The 11014-nt window shown below is 41.5% G+C and overlaps 1 long non-coding RNA gene across 1 annotated transcript; it reads left to right on the plus strand.

Annotated features, from left to right (window-relative positions):
• The first annotated feature begins 2620 nt into the window (after positions 1-2620).
• On the plus strand, positions 2621-6721 carry LOC138994034 (uncharacterized). Its single transcript, XR_011468373.1, has 3 exons — positions 2621-2799; positions 2930-3064; positions 6543-6721. It is a non-coding gene; the product is annotated as an uncharacterized lncRNA (long non-coding RNA).
• The last annotated feature ends 4293 nt before the right edge of the window (positions 6722-11014 follow it).

The raw sequence follows: 11014 nt of genomic DNA on the forward strand, positions 1-11014 counted from the left end.
TTTGCATATGCCAGACTCAACACGCTAAATAGATCACTGTGCTGGTCCCTTGGTTATATAGAGATGCATCAAGACTTCATTTTTGTCACTCTCCTGCAAATTATTGTCTAAGACTACAAATTCATGTTTGCTGGTTAGAAGTAGCAGTTTGGCTGTGGTCACTTTCCTTTTTTCCAGGCCACTCAGAGAGACTACATTGCCCAGTCTCCCCTTGCAGCGAGGTTGAGGCCATGTGAGTGAGTTGTGGCCAATGGAATGTGAGCAGAACTGAAGACTGCTACTTCCAACCAGGTTCATAAAAAGCTTCCATGTGCAATCCTTCATCCCCTTTCCTCATCTTCCAGTTGAATGCAGAGACCTTCAAGGGAGCTCTTCTGTTAACTTTTGCAATGGTGTCTTGTTAGCACTTTCCTGTCAACTTTTTCTGATTGTGTCAATCGGGGGAAGAGACCAATGTAAAAGTCGGTTTTTCAAGAGTTGCATCAAGTCCAACAGCACTTTTCCCCACAAAGACATGTCCTTCTCTTGCTTAAAATAGCACTAACCGAACAGGAGATGGGTCCGGTGTGACTTCTCTACCCAGGGCTAGTTCTACATTTTACTCCAAATTGAGTGTATTTCTTTACAGAGTATTTCACGGGCTGTGAAACTACTGACACTGGTTTAGCTAGTCTGGGCGGGGATGGGACTTTCTACCCACTATTCAATTGAACCCATGGGTGTGATAACTGAATCATCCCACAAAATAAAACAAGCCTGAATGTCCTTGGCTACAGCTAACAGCAATAAAGGGCAGGGTCCGGAAGCTTTATTTTCACAAGGTAAATTCTTGTCTATGACACCATCACACCAATCCCCTCCCACACTCCCCCTCCCCCTGCTTCCAATCCAACTTCAGTCTAGGAGGGGTTCCTTGTGTTTTATTCTCCAAAAACAATCCCTTGCAATGCTTAGCATTTGTGGGTGTAAGTATCTCTTTCAGCTCAGGAAGGGACAGATCACATTCATTACAGTATCCCAGATGCCTGGCGCAGTTAAGTGACCCATAGATATATGTATTGATGACCGACTGACAGCCTTCTCCCTGTGATTAACTTAGGGGAGAAGTCAAAAAGAACATCGCATTTAACTGAGCATCTATCTGAGTTTCATGCTGACTCTACCTTTTCTAGCTTTGTGACTCTGGGAAAGTCACCCAGACTTTCTGAGCTTCTATTTCCTCATCTGCAAAATAAGGATGATAATAATATTATCCTCCTCCTTCAGAGCATTTCCTAGGAGCAAATGTGATTATGGACTTATAAGTGCTTAGTGCACATTTGCCTGAGTCAGTTACGTGGTGAACATTTTTAACGTTGAAGCAATAAAAAAAAAATGTATGGTGGTAAATAAGATGAGTAACTTAAAAATGGAGGATATGATCATCTGTATCTTTGCCATGTGTAGTCAGTTTATTTGAGGTAAAAAGGATATCCATAGCACGGAGGAACTTGTAGAAGTGGCAGCAAATAAACACATTTATTTTCTGCCTTACCTTGCCCAGACTATTTTTTTTTAATATATTTTTATTGATTTCAGAGAGGAAAGGAGAGGGAGAGAGAGATAGAAACATTAATGATGAGAGAGAATCACTGATCGGCTGCCTCCTGCACACCCCCCACCTGGGATTGAGCCCGCAACCCAGGCATGTGCCCTTGACCAGAATCGAAACTGGGACCTTTCAGTCTGCAGGCCAACGCTCTATCCATTGAACCAAACCAGCTAGGGCCAGACTATTTTTTAAAAATATCTGATCTCAGAGAAGAAAGGATAGAAAGATAGAAACATCAATGATGAGAGATAATCATTGATCAGCTGCCTCCTGCACACCCCACACTGGGGATTGAGCCCACAACTCGAGCATGTATCCTGACTGGAATCAAACCATGACCTCCTGGTTCATAGGTCTACTCTCAACCATTGAGCCACGCTGGCCAGGCCTTGTCCAGACTATTTGACTGCAAGTTCCTTGAGATCCTGGATCCTGGATTATTCATCACTGAGTGCCAAACCCTAGGTAGGGTTGGGCCTGGGCATATTCAAAATATATTTACTGAATGAATGACTACCTGACCTCAATGATCATCACATTTCCTCCAGCTGTTGCACCCATTCCTTCCTTCATGTATAAGGCCTGTACTGATGCCTGGGAATTAAGTTGCTTTACCTGTATCCAAATTCTGTCCATCTTCCAGCACTTTCTTATGAATCCACCCCTGATTTTGTTTCCTCCTGGCATGGGATCATATCTAATCACTAATTCTCTGGATTAGTCAAATGACACCCTAATTTCCAAGGGTACCTATAGGTTCTGACTCTTCAGGGATGTGTTAAGGACACTCACCCAGGCAGAACTTCTAGGAAACTGACCCAATAAAAAAAGTTACCATCGGGTGGTGGCCAGGGGCTGGGAGTAGGGGAAATGGGGAGTTGTTGTTTAATGGGTATAAAGTTTTCATTTTGCAAGATGAAAATGTACTGGAGATTGGTTGCATAAAATGTGAATATATTAAACACTTACTGTGCCCTTAAAAACGGGTAAAACAGCTTTTCCACCTGCTCTCCCATCCCCTCAGTGCTGCTCCTCCTGCGCCGGGCTGACTCAGAGCTCCTGCTCCTGTAAGCCAATGCCTCTATCATCTCCTTCCAGCCGCCATCAAGATCATCTACCGGGACCTCATCAGTCCTGATGAGACGTTCTCTGATATCTGCCAGATCTGGGTCATCAGAGATAAGCTGTGCCTGGAGGTGGAGGAAATGGTCAGTAGATTAGAAGGTAACACTGATGACAGTCATTGGTGGAAATGCCTCCACCGAAGGCCCCAAGGGTGAAGGTACAGAAAGCACAGTCATCACTGGTGTTGATATTGTCATGAACCATCATTTGCAGGAAACCAGCTTCACAAAAGCCAACAGGTAGCACATCGAAGATGACACGAAATCAAACAAAGGGAAACGTGAAGAACGTGAAGAAGCCACGCCAGCCAGGGCTGCATGTTTCACTTTAGCTGCTGGATATTTCCACGTAGGCATCCCAATAATGTCACCTAAATAAAATAGCATTCTGCCCTAGCCGGTTGCTCAGTGGTTAGAGCATCAGCCTGTGGACTGAAGGGTCTCAGTTTCGATTCCAGTCAAGGGCACGTACCTCAGTTGCAGACTTGATCCCCAACTCAGTAGGGGCACGTGCAGGAGGCAACCAATCCATGTGCTTCTGTCACATCAACGTTTCTCTCTCTCTCTGTCTCTCCCCGTCCCTTCCACTCTCTCTAAAAATCAATGGCCAAAATATACTCGGGTGCGGATTAACAAAATGAAATAGCACTTCTGCAAACACTGGTTTTACTCTTACAGTTTCCACATTAATTCTAATAATATTGTTCTGCCAAAATCTTGGATTACAGTAACTTTAGGTCTGAGATTATCTGGGCAGGCAAATCTTCCCCTTACTGTTTTTCTTTTTCATAGTTTTCTTAACCTAATATTAGACATTTATTTTTCCCAATGAACTGTATGATTATTTTGTTCAATTCCAAGGGGAAAAAAACCACACCTTTTCATTCTGGTGGAAACTGCATGAAATCAATTTTAAGAGAATTGACTTTTTTGTGATATAAGATTTCCTTTCCAAAAATATGGAAGGCCTTTGCTATTGAAATCTTTGTGTTTTAACAAGATAGCAAGAGATTTTCCCCTATACTTTATGTTATTTTTTGTTAGAATTATTCCTAAATAATTTATAGTTTTTGTCACAATTGAACATGGAAAAATGTGTTCTTGCTTTTATTTTTAGTTGGCTTTTATTAGAACAGGAAAAAAGCTATGGGTTTCTGTATATTTATCTAACATCCATCCACCTTATCACATTCTCTTAAGATAATATTTGCTATTGGTGTTTGGTAAATAGTCTTTTGCATAGTTAAATAATTTGCTTCTATACTTAGAATTTTTATTAGGAATGAATAACTGCTGAATTTTAGTGCCATTTGGTTTATCAATGTAGTGGCTTATGTTAATGTTGAACCACTCTTACAGTTTTGAAATAAATCTTGCTTATTGTTTTTAATTGTTTTGATATAATGAAGGTTTCTATAACCTAATATTTTGTTTATAATTTTACTCTCTAAATCTTAAGTGAAATTAATTTACAATTATAATTGTAATTAAAAAGTATAAATCATCTGAACAATTTTTTCTTTTTTTGCATTAAAATTATATTGGCTTGAAAACATGAATTTAAAAGATTTTTCTATGGCTTGGAGTAGCTAAACCCGCATTTCTAACCAGCTCCCAGGTGACGCTGATGCTGCTAGTCTGTGGACACGCTGTGAGTAGCAGGGGTTTAAATAACTTAACATTGGGAATATCAGACCTTCAGAGGTAAACTAAAATTCAGCTCTGATCCGTTTGGCCCTAGGGCAGTGGTAGGCAAACCGCGGCTCACGAGCCACATGCGGCTCTTTGGCCCCTTGAGTGTGACTCTTCCACAAAATACCACGTGCGGGCGCGCACATACAGTGCGAAGTTGACTTAAAACTTTAAGTAAAGTTTATTAAGTTAATTTTAGGGAACGTTGTGGAGTGAAAGAAGATGTAGTGTTGAGGATTGAGAAAGATATGTTGAGATGGTTTGGACATATAGAGAAGATGAACCAAAGGAGATAGATGAAACAAGTATACAAGACGAGTGTGGATGGGAGAGTTGGAAGGGGTCGACCTCAGCGAACATACCTCAATCAGATTGAGAACGTTTTTAGCAAAGGCCAGCTTAGGAGTACACTAATTAAGTTAATAACAATGTACCTACCTATATAGTTTAAGCTTAAAAAATTTGGCTCTCAAAAGAAATTTCAATCGTTGTACCGTTGATATTTGGCTCTGTTGACTAATGAGTTTGCCAACCACTGCCCTAGGGTATTCTCATTATTAACATCCCATTGTCTTCATTGGTCTATTATTGTTTGCCATCTCTTCTTGGGTCTGTTTTAATAGTTTGTAATTTGCCAGAAAAGCATGCATGTCCTGTAGGTTTTCATATTCATTGCTGTAGGTTGCCTATAGTGAGTCTCTTAAATCTTTTAATTTCTTGTGTGACTGGGGTTATGACTCTTTTCTCATTCCTAATCTATCTCTTCCCTCTTCAACCTTGCAAATCATTTATCTATTTTATATAGATATATAGTTTACTAATCTTCTCAGTAAACTTTTGGAGTTATTTTTATTAGGTTTTGATTCATTTATTCATCTTACTATTTTTGTCCTTTCTGTTATTTTTTCTATGTCATTACTTTCAACTTTTACCTTTATTGATTTCAATTTCCTGATTTCTTTTTTTAAAGTGTTTTACAATGACTATTTAGTTCCTTTATTTTTTGGTTTTACTTTTAAAGTGTGAGTGTGTTTTAGAGCTCTAAATGTCCCTCTTAGTACTGCTTTCGAATCCCATACGTCTCAATAGAAAGTGGTTTCCTTTTCTTTAGTTTCTAGAGCGTTATAGTTCCCTTTTACTGCCTCTTTGATCCAAGATAAGAAATTGGTTTCTTAACTTGTAACTATTTGTGAGGTTTAGGTCACCTTTAACCATGATTCATAATTTTTTATTTTTATGAAAAAATATTTTCTTTATTTGTAGGTTATAAGAAGCCCTTATATGTATACTATATCAAGTTATTTCATTATGTTATTCAGTTCCACTGAATAATGTTTTGACTGGTATAACATTGTATTATTTTGTTGGTCTGAAAGATTTCCCCCAATTTTATTTATTTTTTTTTTAAATATATTTTATTGATTTTTTACAGAGAGGAAGGGAGAGGGATGAAGAGCTAGAAACATCGATGAGAGAGAAACATTGATCAGCTGCCTCATGCACACTCCCCACTGGGGATGTGCCCGCAACTAAGGTACATGCCCTTGACCGGAATCGAACCTGGGACCCTTGAGTCCGCAGGCCAATGCTCTATCCACTGAGCCAAACTGGTTAGGGCTCCCCCAGTTTTATTGACATACCGCAGTGTATCAGTTTAACGTGTACAGCACAATGAAAGATTTTTTTTTAATTGGTAATACTGGCTAATTGTGAGAAAGGTATTTTGACATCTATCATTATAATTCAATATATATAAATTGTTATTGCTGTTCATCTTCACCCAAGTATATTTTTTCCCCATTGATTTTTAGAGAGTGAAAGGGAGGGAAAGAGAGAAGAGAGAAACATCGATGTGAGAGAGACCATGTTGATTGTTTGCCTCCCGCATATGCCTGACCAGGGCCAGGATCGAACCTGCAACCTGTGTATGTACCCTGACTGGGAATCAAACCTGAGACCTTTTGGTGTACAGGACAACACTCCAACCAACTGAGCCACACCAGCCAGGGCTAGGCTAGTAATTTAATCTGCCTCAGTTTTCCTACCTACCTTATGAAAATCACAAGTATAAAAAGTTAGAATAATAGTAAGCAAATATGGGCACTAACTACTGTTACTACTTTCTCTTGCCCCAGGATCTGGGAGGACAAGCCTGGAGCTGTTGGCAAACGCCACAGGGCAGGTGAAGACTGAGAAGGAACAACCTCAACATGAAGGAGAGCGAAGCCAAGAGGAGATACCTGGGCCCTGATCACAGGGTTGATCCCTGGAGCAAACAGGCCCTAAAGCTGGTTGTACCCAGGATTTTTCAGACATTAGGCAATAAAACCCTTTTTTGCTTAATATTGACCTGAGTCAGAAAGAGTCTTGAATGATATGCAATGTTAAGCAATGCCCCGGGCTAGAAATGTGGGAACCGTTTCAATTCTTCCCTCTCCCTCACTGTCAACAGCCTCTGTGGCAAGCTGCACATTCTGCTTCCTCAATTTCTTTTTACTTCTCTAACTCAGGAGAGAAAAAAGAAAATCAACATCTGCTGAGTACTGGTCATATACTGGTCAACAGCGCTAGACCCGTTCACTTCTTAATCTTGACAACAATCCTCTGAGGAACCTGAAGTGACTTCTTAGGCCAAGGTCCCAAGGTGAGCCAGCGGCAATTCCAACTCCAGAGTCCACACTGTGTTGATAAACACTTGCCGAGGGTGGTGATAGATGGTGACTAGACTCATTGGGGTGATCACTCAGTAATGTGTGTAAATGTCTAATCCCGGTCTCCGACACCTGAAGCAAATGTGACATTGTAAGTCAACTGCAATTAAAAATAAATAAATAAAGGTTCACCCAATGAGGGGCAAAACCAAAAACAAAACAACAAAAAACATTTGTGAAATGAATAACCTCAGGAAGGATTCCTAGAGAACTTTGTTCCGGGAGGCACCCCACTTGGCACAGGCTGGTGGCTACTTGGTCCTTTTTGAAAAGGGCAATGACCCTAAAGCATTCTGGTCTGTGCCAAGAGTCACACCTACCTGTCCCGGCCACTTTTCTCTGGTCATCAACCACGAAAGCTCCCCATTTCTCAGCCCCAAAGCTTGCCGAGCCTGTTTGCAAAGAGAGGAGCAACACTAGGTAAGTTGTGGCCACGTCCTATCCTTTAATCATATAAAGACAAACAAATGACCTGGCGATTTCCTCAGCATGAATTCGCACACACATGGGCACGCATGCCTGAGCACATGATGCATCCGCCTATCTGTCTTCTCAAAAACGGAGTCCTCTCTGAACAGTCCTGTAAAAGTACTTCCACCGCCATTGCTGGGGCCCTCACATTGTCCATGAGGAAGCGTCGAAGGGAGAGGTGGGGGTAGGGGGAAAGAGAGATATTGATGTGAGAGAGACACATGGATTGGTTACCTTCTGCATGCACCCCAACTGGGGCCAGGGATCAAACCTGCAACCCAGGTACATGCCCTTGACCGGGAAGTGAACCTGTGACCCTTCGGTGCACAGGATGATGCTCTATCCACTGACATTTTCTTTTCTTTTATATATATATATTTTTTGTTGATTTCAGAGAGGAAGGGAAAGGGACAGAGAGATAGAAACATCAATGATGAGAGAGAATCATTGATTGGCTGCCTCCTACATGCTCCCCACTGGGGATCGAGCCTGCATCCTGGGCATATGTCCTAACCGGGAATCAAACCAGTGACCTCTTGGTTCCTGGGTCAATGCTCAACCGCTGAGCTATACCCAACTGGGCAAAACTGAACATTTTCTATGGCCTAGAGTAGACTCTACCAGGGGTGGGCAAACTTTTTGACTCGAGGGCCACAATGGGTTCTTAAACTGGACCGGAGGGCCGGAACAAAAGCATGGATGGAGTGTTTGTGTGAACTAATATAAATTCAAAGTAAACATCATTACATAAAAAGGTACGGTCTTTTTTTTTTTAGTTTTATTCATTTCAAACGGGCTGGATCCGGCCCCGCGGGCCGTAGTTTGCCCACGGCTGCTAGGCCCTAGAGACATAGTAGCTGTGGTAAATTCACATTGCAACACCTTACAATTGCCTACAGAATTCATTACAGTCACATGCTGTGCCGGTTTGTAGCCCAGGAACAATAGGCTCTACTAGAGAGCCTAGGGCTGCAGTGGGCTATACCCCTAGGTTTGTGTGTGTGCACTCTGTGATGTTGGCACAATGAAGAAATCGCCTAGTGATGCATTTCTCAGAAGCTATCTCCATTGTTAAGCAGCACATGAGTATAGCAGTAAACCATGAACTTCTGTGATACATAGGCTTGGTGGCACATTATTAATCTCCTTTAATGGCCAAATCTCAGCTTTGGGGCTGAGAAATGGGTAGATTTAGTGGTTGATGACCAATTCCCAGAGAAAAGTGGCCAGAACGGGTAGGTGTAACTCTTGACACAGACCACATTATCCACTATACTGGGTCCTTGGGCCAGTTACTTAAGTTTCCTCATCTTTATTCTGGGGATGATAACTAGAGTTCCTATGAACATCAAGTGGTGAAGATGTATCTTGATATATTCACAAAATAAAGTGATTTTGTGCTTGGCACATAATAGGCACACAATAAATCACAGCTTTTCAAAATGAAGACATTTGCCCAAGATCCTCATAGTGTGGCCTAGAATTTGATGACCTCTTGCTCCAGGAGATCCCAAGCGTATTTTCTATACGGGCTGCACTTGCCACATGTGAGCTCTTCTAGGACAGGGACGATGCTGCCTACCTCCTTGGTCTAGTGACCTACACAAACTAGTGAGTGGTTATTTCTCACACACTAGTCTCTTGAAATAAGACAGCATTTATTATGCAGAAATGGAATGTTCTGCTGCATGGTATGTATGAATGTTAGTAGACTAGGCAAATACCCCTTTCAGATAAGCACCCAGGATCCCTTTCCACTATCTTCCACCTCCAGGAACAACACCCTCTGCACACATGTCTAACCAGGAAGAAGATAAAACAAAGTTTCAGTGATGTGAGTCATTCGAATTTTATGTTCAAACACACGAAAGAAAATACAACTCATTAGAGTCACACTGAGGAACGAAGGACATTTTAACCTCAGCTAAACTAACACATTGTTTTTCCACAATGAGAAACAATTAAGGTTTTTATATACAGTAGTGCATGACTATGTGCCTATCTAATGATCCATTAAGTGATTCATTCCCTGTCCATCCCTCTGCCCATTTCCTAAGAACTGCCATTTCCTATTTCTCTGTTAAATCCATTCTCTCCTTTCCATCCCCACCCAGGCCTCTTCATCCTGCACTCTCTCTATGGCAGTGATGGCGAACCTGTGACACGCCTGTCAGAGGTGACACGCCTGTCAGAGGTGACACGCGAACTCATTTTTTTTTTGGTTGATTTTTCTTTGTTAAATGGCATTTAAATATATAAAATAAATATAAAAAATATAAGTCTTTGTTTTACTATGGTTGCAAATATCAAAACATTTCTATATGTGACACGGCATCAGAGTTAAGTTAGGGTTTTTCAAAATGCTGACACGCCGAGCTCAAAAGGTTCGCCATCACTGCTCTATGGAGTTACCCCTGGAGGGAGCTCCCTGATGTCAGTCTGGCCTTTTAGAATTCAGGCTCCACACTGGCACCGGACAGGTGGCTCCAAAATGCTAGTGGCCATGTCCCTAATCTTCCCCTAACCCTTCAATATCTTCCCTTGTTCATGCCATCAGCTTTGAACAAAAGCCCCAGGAACCTGGCAAGAGGAAGGTTGGATATCTCTTTAGCACTGTTGAGGCTTAACTAAGACCAGCTGCCTAGTTCTTACTTTAAAACATGTTTCAAGTCCTGGCCAGTGTTCTCAGTGGTTAGAGCGTCAGCCCATGCACCAAAGAGTTGCAGGTTCAATCCCTAGCCCCAGTCTGGGTGTGCATGGAAGGAAGGCAACCAATTGTTGTGTCTCTCTCACATTGATGTTTCTCTCTCTCTCTCCCTCTCCCTCCCTTCCTCCCTTTCACTCTCTCTAAAAATCAATGGAAAAAATATCCTCTGGTGAGGATTAACAAAAAACAAACAACAAAAAGGCATGTTTCGCCCTAACCAGTTTGGCTCAGTGGATAGAGCATCGGCCTGCGGACTCAAGGGTCCCAGGTTCGATTCCAGTCAAGGGCATGTACCTTGGTTGCGGGCACATCCCCAGTGGGGAGTGTGCAGGAGGCAGCTGATCGATGTTTCTCTCTCATTGATGTTTCTAACTCTCTATCACTCTCCCTTCCTCTCTGTAAAAAAATCAATAAAATATATTTTTTAAAAAGGCATGTTTCAAGAACCTTAAATACCGTAGGAAGTAAATGAATTATAGAAATCCTAAATAAATATACAGGCTTTGGACCCTCATAAAATGTGTTTTTGCCCAATCCTGAATAAATCTTGCTGTCTTTGGAAGAGATGTTATCAGCCAATGGTCACATAAAATAAATGCAATTAGACAAAATGCAGTGTCAACATTCTTAAGTACAGAAGCATTGGCCCCATTTAGGCAATAAAAACAATTTTGGCAAGATTTTTTTCCTGCAGGCCCACCTCCTAACTTTCCCCACC

The sequence above is a fragment of the Myotis yumanensis genome, unplaced genomic scaffold (genome assembly GCF_028538775.1).
Source record: "Myotis yumanensis isolate MYYU_CA2020_CCGP unplaced genomic scaffold, mMyoYum1.0.hap1 SCAF_1, whole genome shotgun sequence".
Classification (NCBI taxonomy): Eukaryota; Metazoa; Chordata; class Mammalia; order Chiroptera; family Vespertilionidae; genus Myotis; species Myotis yumanensis.